General features: G+C 41.1%; 1 pseudogene; it reads left to right on the forward strand.

Annotated features, from left to right (window-relative positions):
- The first annotated feature begins 1,832 nt into the window (after positions 1-1,832).
- LOC109896278 (nuclear factor 7, ovary-like) lies at positions 1,833-3,485 on the forward strand (annotated as a pseudogene).
- Positions 3,486-13,048: the final 9,563 nt, after the last annotated feature.

A 13,048-nucleotide genomic window follows, 5' to 3' on the forward strand; every position in this document is an offset into this window, starting at 1 on the left:
ACTACACTACTGAAGAGAAGGGGTAGTCAACTTTAGTAACTTCATGAATATAATTATTATTGTGTATACTGTCTCATGGTAGGCATTGTGAATCAAAGTTATAGGGATCATCCATATAAAGAAAGTAGATGGAAAGCCAGGCAGGATTTAATTTTTTTGCAAAATAATTCTGATTTACCATTTGTCAGACTCTCTGCGCAGAGGGAGAATTCTTAAACATGGTTGTTTTTATCCTCTTGGCAGGCAAAGATTACAGAATAAATTAATGCCCAATTTTACAGAGTCAAGCTGACGTAAGGACAATACAAACTGAAATTGCACAATGGTATTAAAAGGACTAAGCGCTGTCCACATAAGCCTTCATTTTGATTACATTCTCCCTTTTTATCCCATTTCTTAGAAAAACCAGTTTCAGAATCCATTTTGACGTCCTTACTACACGCTTGCAACAGGAATCCCTCAACGTCCAGTGCACACTTAACATGCCGGTAATTTACTACTCTCTCAAAGCCTTGTTTACACTGCTCAAAGGGATAGAAAACAGTGGTCGTAAATCGACCAGAATATGTTTTATCAGTACTGCACTCTATAGTACAGCTTATGGTTTGAAGGCTGGGCTGGGGGGGGGGGGACACAATTTGTCCTCCTTTGTTAACATCAAAAGATTTACCTTGGAGTGATTCTGCTCCATGCATGTACATGCATATCAATGTTATGTAGTGGTTAATTAAACGCAGTGGGTTTTGCCAGCATTCTCTCCAGCTCACACACTGTCATGGAAAATTAGGTTGGTATAACCTTGAAATAACCATGTTGATGGTCAGCTCTCCAAAACATCTAGGCTATTCATGGAGCCTGCTCCGGGGCAGGATAACTCTACTTACATTGAATGAAATGACTGAGAAGCGAGTTGAGGATCAATTAAATCAGATTCCCTCCCTGCAAAGATTGCATCATCATCCCCTTCATTTGAGGAAGATGACTGATTCAATGTTTTATTAATTCAATGTTTCTTGTGTATATATTTTAAAAAAAAGTTAAAACACCTAACACATTATTTAGTAATGAAAGAATGCATTTGAAAATGCATTTGACATTTTTGTATGACTTAATACAATTATTTTATCGATAGGAGTTGCTTGTGCATTGATAAGCACATCAAAGCACACCAAAGACGCCATTACGATAAGTAGTAACATAAAGACTGCACTCCTAAAAGCCTATTTCACTCTATAGCCTGCTAGATTTGATAACCTTTCCTTCGTTTTGATTTCAGCACTGACTTACCCATGGATTGATGATGTCAACATTGTCTCAATAAAGAGTTTGGCGTTCGACCAGCCACGTGCAACATGCACGCTCATGTGCAGTACTGATAAAACATCCACCGTCACAGTACAGATGAATCCTGAGCTTCAATGTGAAGCTAACTGAAACTTGTTAGCTTTAGAAAACCCAAAGTAGATCTAGTTTTCTTTGTAGGATAGCCCACATGTCTTGTTATGAGGTGTTTTGACTGATATCACGTCTATGCTAATATGGCAAAATATTCGCTAGCTATCTAACCAACAACTGTAATGATGTATTTTAAAGACAAGTGCTCGCTGTGTAAATTAATTTATACTTTCAATGAATATTGAAGACAAAATATAGTTTACACATCAACAATGTGTAATGTCCCCACATCCACATTTGACTTAATGAATTGTCTGACTCTTTTTTTTTTACCCTGTTCAAAATATATTCTCTGAAGTTTAGTCATTAGTTTGTATTATAGAGAGCCAACTGATCCCAGGAAATGCTTTATATTTTCACCTCTCATCTGTCTAGATATGGCCACCTCCAGCAGTCTCCTGTCTGAAGAGCAGTTCTTGTGCTCTATCTGTCTGGATTTGTTCACTGAGCCAGTCACCACTCCATGTGGACACAACTTCTGCAAGGCCTGTATAAGACAGTACTGGGATAGCAATGACCTGTGCCTGTGTCCAATGTGTAAGGAGAAATTCCATAGAAAACCTACGCTTCGCATCAATACTTTCATATCTGAGATGGCTGCTCAGTTCAGGGAGTCAGTTGAAGTGAAGGCGACCAGCAGCCGAGATCAATGCCCTGTTCAACCCCTTGAAGTCCCCTGTGACATCTGCACTGGGATGAAGCTCAAGGCCCTGAAGTCCTGCCTGGTGTGTCAGACCTCGTACTGTGAGACTCCCCATCAGAGAGTCCCAGCCTTAAAGAAACACAAGCTGATCAAACCGGTGGAGAATCTGGAAGACAGGATGTGTAAGAAGCACGGCAGACTCCTGGAGCTGTTCTGCAGAACTGACCAGACATGTCTTTGTGTGTTGTGCTTCAAAACAGACCATATGGCTCATGACATTGTCCCTATAGAGGAAGAGTATGAAGAGAAGAAGGTTCAGCTGGGGAAGACTGAGGCAGAAGTGCAGCAGATGATCCAGGAGAGACTGCAGAAGGTTCAGGAGATCAAACACTCAGTAGATCTCAGCAAGAAAGAGGCACAGAGAGAGATATCAAACAGTGTGCAGGTCTTCACTGATCTGGTGCGATCCATTGAGAAAATCCAGGCTGAACTCATTGAAATGTTTGAGGAAAACCAGAAAGCAGCAGAGAGGCAGGCTGAAGGGCTCATTAAAGACCTTAAGCAGGAAATCAATGACCTGAAGAAGAGAAGCACTAAGCTGGAGCAGCTCTCACACACTGAGGACCACCTCCTCCTCCTCCAGAGCTTCCCATCTCTGTGCACCCTTCCACCCACCAAGGACTAGTCTGAGATCTGTGTTCACTGTGATATTTGTGTAGGGACTGTGATGGGAGCTGTATCACAGCTTGAGGAGGCACTTATGAGAGAGGTGAGGAAGTTGTGTGATGCTGAGTTAAAGAGGATTCAGCTGTATACAGTGGATGTGACTCTGGACCCTGATACAGCATATCCCAAACTCGCCCTTTCTGAGGATTGGAAACAAGTGAGACATGAAGGCACACTAAAGAAACTCTCTGACAACCCAGAAAGGTTTGATTCTATTTGTTGTGTCCTGGGAAAGAAGGGGTTCTTCTCTGGGAGATTTTACTATGAGGTGACGGTCCAGGGGAAGATTAAGTGGGATTTAGGAGTGGCCAGAGAGTCCATCAACAGGAAGGGAAAGATCATGTTAAAGCCTCAAAATGGATACTGGACTGTGGTCCCCAGGAATGGGAATGAGTACAAGGCCAATGCAGGACACCCTGTTACTCTCTCATTGAGAAAGAAGCCCCAGAAGGTGGGGGTGTTTGTGGATTATGAAGAGGGTCAGGTGTAATTTTATGATGTGGAGGCCAGGTTTCATATCTACTCTTACACTGGTTGCATATTCACTGAAAAACTATATCCATACTTCAGCGCCTGTAATAATGCAGGTGGTAAAAACTCTGCTTGTCTGATCATCTCTTCTGTCAATCTCCAAAATGGTGAGCTGAATGTCATTCTTTAGAAGAGGCCGTGGAATTAAATGTAATTCCATACTTTTAAAAAATATGACCTTTGTCTTGTGATTCCTCTGTCATTCTAAATATGAAATAAAAAGTTAATGTACCACCAATCTTTAAGCAGTTAAGAACAGTTTGATTGATCAATTGCTTAATAAAGTGTTTACTGAACAGTGGGATTTTACATGTAATGCTGTACATTAGTTACTAGATGAAAGAAAGCAACAGACCTATTGTTTTACATGTTAGAGTATAATTGGGGTAGGTCAGAGGAACAGAATGACCCTAGTGTTGTGGTATCTCCTCTTCTTGGCCAGAATAGAACCCTGACGATTTTGAGAAATGATTTAGACTGACGGTGAATGTACACTTGATAGCGGTAAATCACTTGTGGGCGTGCTGGCAGTATATGGCATCATCCAGCAGCATGTTCGATTGTGTGTCAAGAATTCGGCATAACAAGTTTGTATGAAGGTCTGGTTATTAAATGGGTACATAGTTCAATAGTGATATCCTCGAAAACGCTTTAGTAACAAAAAAAACTTTGCTGCCCTGTTTCCAATTGTCCACATGGCTGGGAGAACCTATTCAAGTAAGTAAATACATTTCGAAAATTAAAAATAAAAATATTTATTATTAGCTAACTAGCTACAGTGCAGACTAAGTCAACTGAGCTGCTAAATGAGCTATCTAGTTGGCTAGCTAGCTATCTAGCCAACTTAACATACTGTATAGATGGCTAGCTAAGTGAATGAAATATCACCATCTACCTAACTTCATATTAGCTAACGTAAACTCGTACATCGCCTTGGTCCGTACAATTGCCCTTATTTTAGCACCCCATAAACGTAATACTTCCTGATCAACTGTAATGTCAATACCATTGTAAAGCACAATTTCTCCCCTTTCCAACAAAATAAATGACATGACCTAAACGCTGCCCGTTTCTGCATAATTCAAGCAGGCAATGAGCCCTGTCTGATCTTTAAAAAATGGCGGGTGGGGAAGCAAAACTAATGCGTGATAGTGAGGAGAGATGTCGTGTGGGAAAATTGCTTTTTTTCACTCGATCTGTCCAACTTATCGCCTTTAAAATGTAAATAAAACACTATAAGGAGTTTATATAAGGTGTCATTACATACCAATTTGAAGATTTGTGTCGAATTTGAATCGGGTTTTTAGGGCGGTGCTAAAGTGAACTTAGAAGTAAACAGCGGCTTTGAGAATGATGATCACATGCAATGATGATGCAAAAAATGACTAGGTATCCCCCCTTACCCCCATCATTTATGCATTGACTATCCTACCGATCCTCGACTTCGGCGATGTCATCTACAAAATTGCATCCAACACTCTACTCAGCAAACTGGATGCAGTTTATCACAGTGCCATCCGTTTTGTCACTAAAGCACCTTATACCACCCACCACTGCGACTTGTATGCTCTAGTCGGCTGGCCCTCGCTACATATTCGTCGCCAGACCCACTGGCTCCAGGTCATCTACAAGTCCATGCTAGGTAAAGCTCCACCTTATCTCATTTCACTGGTCACGATGGCAACACCCATCCGTAGCACGCGCTCCAGCAGGTGTATCTCACTGATCATCCCTAAAGCCAACACCTCATTTGGCCGCCTTTCGTTCCAGTACTCTGCTGCCTGTGACTGGAACGAATTGCAAAAATCGCTGAAGTTGGAGACTTTTACCTCCCTCACCAACTTCAAACATCTGCTATCTGAGCAGCTAACCGATCGCTGCAGCTGTACATAGTCTATTGGTAAATAGCCACCCATTTTCACCTACCTCATCCCCATACTGTTTTTATTTATTTACTTTTCTGCTCTTTTGCACACCAATATCTCTACCTGTACATGACCATCTGATCATTTATCACTCCAGTGTTAATCTGCAAAATTGTAATTATTCGCCTACCTCCTCATGCCTTTTGCACACAATGTATATAGACTCCCCTTTTTTCTACTGTGTTATTGACTTGTTAATTGTTTACTCCATGTGTAACTCTGTGTTGTCTGTTCACACTGCTATGCTTTATCTTGGCCAGGTCGCAGTTGCAAATGAGAACTTGTTCTCAACTAGCCTACCTGGTTATATAAAGGTGTTCTCAACTAGCTTACCTGGTTAAATAAAGGTGAAAAACAATAAAAATAAAATAAAAAATCACTGTCCATTTCTTGTTTCTAAAGGATGAGAGAAGTGCTACACCTGGTGGAGAGAGATTGTAAGACAGAAATAGTTGCTTTATGCTTGCTGTACGTTACGACATGACACGCCACGATGTAACGGAGGGTCAGTTTTTTTCAACTTTTCTCCGATTCTATAGAGCCATTACCATGTCGATCAACCCTTGAATAGAAACCTAGTTCACACCCCCGATTTTAAGTCAACACAGCCGCTACAGTCCCATTAGTTTTCTTTGTGGACTCGTTTGAATGTTGCGGTTGCACACATTTGTACGGAATGGGGTGAGTTTACGTTAGCTATATTGATGTATTCATCACTGTAAAAAACAAACTCCAAATGCATTTGTAGGTAGCTAGCCATGGAGCCATGGAGGAGGGTGATAGGATAGCAGCCCCAACTGTCAGTGAGAGAGTAGGCTATTTTGAATAGGGCAGGTACTTTTGTGTAGTTCCTGACGCTAGAAGTGAGGATGGAGATAATAATAACATAATATTCAGTGCTATGTAATATGACTATAATGAAGTCTGTTTCTTGTGAGGTTTTCTGTCCTCAGATAAAGAGAGCTATGAAAGCCTGTCTACATATGAAGAGGTCCCAATGAAGAGGGGGGTTCTCAGTCCTGGTCCTGGGGACTCAAAGAGGTGCACATTTCTGTTTTTGCCTTGGCACTGCACAGCTGATTCAAATGATCAACTCATCATCAAGCTTCAAGTGGCATTTATGCATTCATTTGTGATTCCATCCTGTTATTGTCACATGCTACACATGCACATGTGTGCCCATGCATCTATCAATCCAATGTTATCACTTTCGTAATCCACATTGACCTGGTGACGTAAAAGTCTAATAATCACATTGTCTTCCATATTCCTACAGATATCTTGTAGCTGACGATTCCTTCAAAACTATTGCCTACAGTTAACGTGTAGTTCACTGCAAGGTTGGGTGACCAGGGCCATCTGGGACTGCCTCCTGGAGGAATTCAGATGTGTGAAGGCTACCTGTGTCCTGCATAACTTCATGAGGATGGACACGAGGACCAGGAGGGGATCTGCAGCTCGCTGCCGTGTGCCAGAGGAGAAGATTGCTGCTCTACAGGATGTTTCATGGATGGGGTCCAACAACGCAGCAAGAGAGGCAATCCGTGTGCGGGAGATCTTCACTTCCTACTTCTTCGAAGAGGGTGCTGTTTGCTGGCAACACCATAGACTACACTATGCACAACTAAAGTCTCTTTTAAGAGCCATTCACATTGCAATAAGATCATTCTTCCTTTTACTTAGCTATGTCAACTGCAGTTTCCAGTTTGTCTCCCTTTGATTTCTACTTCTCAGGTGAGGGTGCTGTTTAGGTAAGGGTGTGATGTCTGCACAAAAACAAAACAGGCTATTTTAAATTGCCCACGTTGAAAAAATGTAGCACAATTAGACACTATAACCCACACCTACACACTCATGTATCAATCTGATTGATGGATTGTGTTGTGCAATAAGCAGGCTCAGGTGTATAACGTGGGCTCCTTCCACCTTCAAATAATAGGCAAGAGGGCCAACCATGGAGAATAGTAAGACACTTCATTATTTCTGGAACTACGCTATGTTGTTTGTACTTGTGTGTCCATTCATGTTCTTCAGCATAAAGTCCTCTGCAGCCACTTACTGTGGTGTGGACACCAGGTGAGGCCGCACACACAGATTCCTGTTGAACACGGTGTCTTTAACTACCTTATTTTCTCAAGTCTCTCTCCTCTCTAATCGTATGCTGCCTTCCCTGCTCCTGTGTTCTTACCTGTTTCCCTTTCTGTCTTTTACACCTCTCTCGCCACCTCCTCTTTCTTTTTTATCATGCACAACGGATGTGCATTGAAGTACAGATTGAACTTGTATTTATAACACTTGGATCATGAACTTCTTTCAATAAAGTGTTTCACATTCTCTACTGGTTGAAATGAAGTCTCTCATTTGATGAAATACTCCACCTATCTGGTTTCAGATCAATGCAGATGAAGGGCATTAGATATTGAGATGAACTGGTTTTAGATTATTTAAATGATGCATAGGAAGTGTAGTATACTGTTTTTGAAATTATATTTCTGCATATATGAATTACAAATCAGCCTTTAACTAGTTAAATCCTGTTTCTAGCCTATTAGTTACCATGTGTAACCATTGATGAGCCCAGGACCAAGATTGGTAAACACTGTTGAAGTGTATAATTGTAATACAAAAATATAGAAACAGCATCATTCAAAGACTGGAATTTGATACTCCTGGTATTGGATATGACTGAAAAACGATCTCAAAGACATTCATACCTGAACTGCACCTTTATTTTCCAAGGTAGAGTACATGATCAGTGAATATCTTAAATGTGCAGGCTACAATGTGGGGATCTCATGCATGGTAATAACTACATGTATATACGACTTGCATCCTTGGCAAAAAGTTATATTATATTCTACTCAATCCATAGGCTTCATTTATGTCATTCAGACTGTTTTGAAGTTGATACAACTGGCTATGATAGCTGAGGCTCATAGCTAGGTTCTGAACTAATATGTATACCAAACGTTTGGGTCCATATACAGATCGGCTAGATAGCTAGCTACACATCTATAGGCATACAGGTATTTTTATCCTTCACTGCACAATAAGCAAGAACATAGCTAGCTATGTTATTTTGTCTATCTGCATTGCGTGTCAAATATCAGCAAGACAAGCTTACAAAATTGTACATTCAATTTAAAGTAAATGCTTCAGCTAGCTAGATTATTTACATCCATTGTTACACAAGACGACAGCCTGATTTGCTGGTTGTTTCAGGAGTTCCTAAAACATGAAACAACCAGAATTACAACGTCATACTCATGTCACAACACACATAAAGCTAGCCAGCTAGCCAGCTGGCTTGTTATATTGCGATTTTTGTAAATTAACTTTATGATAAAAAAATATGCATAATAGTTTGTCTCTACATTAACTAATATATTCCTGTCAAATCAAATCAAATCAAATGTATTTATATAGCCCTTCGTACATCAGCTGATATCTCAAAGTGCTGTACAGAAACCCAGCCTAAAACCCCAAACAGCAAGCAATGCAGGTGTAGAAGCACTGTATTTTTTTTTGCATGATTCGTTATGACATTATAATCATATTTGCTTCCATCCTAGTATTTTTTGGGGGACTTATCTTTAAAAGGTAGAGTCCTAATAACCAAGGCTGAAGGCATCCCTAGACTAACATATGGCGCTCTATCTTTATATCTAGACAGTAAAATAAGCAAGGAGATAGACCAGATGTTTTTCAACTTTCTGTGGAGAAACCGTACCCATTACAATAGGAAAACTGTATGAGAATGGTGGACTGAATTTTCTGGATTTTACTACTTTAAATAATACTTTTAAGATCAATTGGATAAAACAATTCCTAAGAAGATCCACTTCTATCTGGAATTGTATTCCTCATCATGTCTTCTCTACTTTTGGTGGCCTTAACTTCATGTTGTTTTGCAATTATAATATTGACAAAATTCCAGTGAAACTTTGTTTCTGGAAAGTTTGATTCTTAAAAGTAGAAGCTCGAATTGGGCACCGACCTGGGCACAGACCTGGATAGTATGACAGAACTCTGTAGGCTATCTCTGCAGTAGATTGCAACTCTGCCCCCTTTGGCAGTTCTATCTTGTCAGAAGATGCTTTAGTTAGGGATGGAAATTTCCAGATTTTTGGTGGCCTTCCTATGCCAGTATTCAGACACAGTTAGGACAACCAGGTTGGCGGAGTGTGCTAAAGCAGTGAATAAAACAAACTGAGGAGGGAGGAGGCTTCTAATGTTAACATGTATGAAACCAATGTTTTTACAGTTACAGAAGTCAACAAATGAGAGCGCCTGGGGAATGGGAGTGATGCTGGGGGCTGCAGGGCCTAGGTTAACGTCTACATCACCAGAGGAACAGAGGAGGAGTAGGATAAGAGTATGGCTAAAGGCTAAAAGAACTGGTCGTCTAGTGCGTTCGGAACAGAGCGTAAAGGAGCAGATTTCTGGGTGTTGAAGAATAGATTCAAGGAATAATGTACAGACAAGGGTATGGTAGGATGTGAGTACAGTGGAGGTAAGCCTATGTCACGCCTTGGTCTTAGTATTTTGTGCTTTCTTTATTATTTTGGTTAGGCCAGGGTGTGACATGGGTTTATTGTGTGGTGTGTTTTGTCTTGGGGTTTTTGTAGGTATTGGGATTGTGGTATAGTGGGGTTGTCTAGAATAGTCTATGGCTGTCTGGAGTGGTTCTCAATCAGAGGCAGGTGTTTATCATTGTCTCTGATTGGGAACCATATTTAGGCAGCCATATTCTTTGACTGTTTCGTGGGTGATTGTTCCTGTCTCTGTGTTTGTTTGCACCAAATAGGCTGTTTAGTTTTTTTTTCACATTTATTGTTTTTGTATACTGTTTGTGTTTTCATCTTTATTAAAGATGTATACAAATAACCACGCTGCATTTTGGTCTGATCCCTGCTACACCTCCTCTTCAGAGGAAGAGGAGAAAGAAAACCTTAACAGCCTAGGCATTGAGTGACGATGAGAGAGGTTTGGTCTCTACAGGCACCATTTAAGCCAGGTGCGGTCACCGAATGCATGTGTGGGGGGTGGAACATAAGGGCTAGCTAAGGCATATTGAGCAGGGCTGGAGGCTCTACACTGAAATAAGACAAAAATTACTAACCAAAACAGCAATAGACAAGGCATATTGACATTAGGGAGAGCGATGTGTAGCCGAATGATCATAGTGTCCAATGAGTAGCAATAGATGAGTCAGGGAGCCGATTCAGTTGTCGCTACTACGCTAGCGATTCAGACAGCTAGCAGGCCGGGGCTAGCAGATTGGCCTCAGGGGGACGTCGCAATGGGAGAGGCTGTTGAAACCTCCTCGGACGGTTACGTCGGCAGACCAGTCATGATTGATTGGCGGGGCTCTGTGTCAGCAGCAAAGGGTCCAGGCCAATTGGCAAAAGAGTTATTGAAGCCCAGGAAATATCTGATGGATTTCTTCAGCTAGCCGGGAGATGGACCTAGCTTGAGGCTAGCTCCAGGCTAACAGGTGCTTGCTTCGGGACAGAAACCCCTTCGAACGGTTACATCGGTAGACGTAGATCGGCGGTTCTCCGTGTCGGCAGCAAATGGTCCAGGCCAATTGGCAAATAGGTAATTGAAGCCCAGGAATTGCTTGATGGAGCACACATATTTTTGGGGGGTCCAAGTGTCTGTGTGTATTTGTGTCCAAGAGTGTGTTTGTGTCTAAATGCATGTGTGTCCAGACTCAGACAGACTCTGGTGAGATGCAGAGAGCAGCAACAGGCTATGACCCAGACAGACTCTGGTGAGATGCAGAGAGCAGCATCATGCTATGACCCAGAAGGCTCTGGTGAGATCCAGAGAGAAGCAGCAATAGGCTATATCTGGAACGGTCTGTTGCTAGGTTTCTCACTGTCACCTGGAGATAAATCAAAGCGATGCTCTCCACTCAGGGAAAAAGGTCCAATTACTCTGCCCATACTAAGTGACTGTGCTGCACCAGCCTGAAACTGTGCTAAAAGTGCCAGACAAGTGTTGACACTATGTCCCCAGCACAACAGTTATTGTTAGTGACCTGCAATCACACCTATCATAGCAGAGAGATGCATACATTAGGGAGTTTTATATAAGCATATTAGGTGACGGTTAGGCTTATTATTCAAGTCAATACTTTTTCACAACATTTCAGTTGTCCCCAGGCTCATTTGCTACCACATATAGACAGAGAGAGAGAGTCAGCTGATGGAGTAGATTAAAAACCTCTTTAGGCTAGATCCAGTGAAAGTGCAGGGCGCCAAATTCATACTACAGAATTGTAAATATTTAACATTCTTGAAAATACACAAACAGTATGTCAAATTAAAGCTTGACTTCTTGTTAATCGAGCCACGGTGGATTTCAAAAAGGCTTTATGGCGAAAGCATACCCTGCGATTATCTGAGGACAGCACCCCATCAAACAAACACAGACAATCATATTTCATCCCGCCAGGCGCGACACAAAACTCAGAAATAATGATATAATTCATGCCTTACCTTTGACGAGCTTCTTCTTTTGGCACTCCAAATTGTCCCATAAACATCACAAATGGTCCTTTTGTTCGATTAATTCCGTCGTTACATCTCCAAAATGTCCATTTATTTGGCGTGTTTGATCCAGAAAAACACAGGTTCCAACTCGCACAACATGACTACAAAATATCTAATAAATTACCTGTAATCTCTGTCCAAACATTTCAAACAACTTTCCTAATACAACAATTTTAGGTATTTTTTAACGTAAATAATCGATAAAATTTAAGACGGGATAAACTGCGTTCACTAGCGGATAAAAACAATGTGGTGCGTGCTTTCAGGTCACGCGCCCTAACCACAACAATACACTAGACTCGACCCTTGTTCTGAACAGCCCTACTTCTTAATTTCTCAAAGGAAAAACATCAACCAATTTCTAAAGATGGTTGACATCCAGTGGAAGCAATACGTTCTGCAAGCAAGTGCCTTAGAAATCTAGATCCCCATAGAAAACCCATTGAGAAGAGGGTGACCTCAAAAATAAAATTCCTGGATGGTTTGTCCTCGGGGTTTCGGCTGCCAAATAGGTTCTGTTATACTCACAGACATCATTCAAACAGTTTTAGAAAGATTCATAACATATCCTAGCTTCTGAGCCTGAGTAGCAGGCAGTTTACTTTGGGCACACTTTTCATCCGAACGTGAAAATACTAGCCTAGAGAGGTTAATCAAGTTGATGGTAAACCAAATGGACCTCAAGCAGAGCTCCTGGTACAGTAGCACCATATTGAGAATGATTCAACATTGAGAATGACTGAATGAGTTTTTGAGCTGCGAGCGGTGCTTGGATAACATTATTTTCTCTCCACACAAACAGCATTTACTCTGTTCACATTTTCTCAATGATAAGACCTTTTTTTCCCAGTTTGCTCCTGGGTTGTAAGAGAGAGATGTAATTTTAACCACCATGGGGCATATTATGAAGTATTACCATCCACGATGTTCAACATTTGCACAGATATTATACTCTTGTATGATTCCTTCTCTGTATGCAGTTTCATTACCTGGTCCACATTCTTACACAGTTTTTCTTTGTTTTTCCCTGCACACATTGGTCAAGTCTTGGCACCTAATAACAGGTTTCTACATTCCTAGAAAATACATCAATAGATAATAGATCTTTCTATCAGCATCTTTCGTTGTGCATTTTCTTTCTAAATCTTTCTATTTGTACCGTACTCTTTGATGGTGAAAGCCAAAAGCTTAAAAGTGAAAGTATACCA

This window comes from Oncorhynchus kisutch, linkage group LG9, assembly GCF_002021735.2.
Source record: "Oncorhynchus kisutch isolate 150728-3 linkage group LG9, Okis_V2, whole genome shotgun sequence".
NCBI classification, from domain to species: domain Eukaryota; kingdom Metazoa; phylum Chordata; class Actinopteri; order Salmoniformes; family Salmonidae; genus Oncorhynchus; species Oncorhynchus kisutch.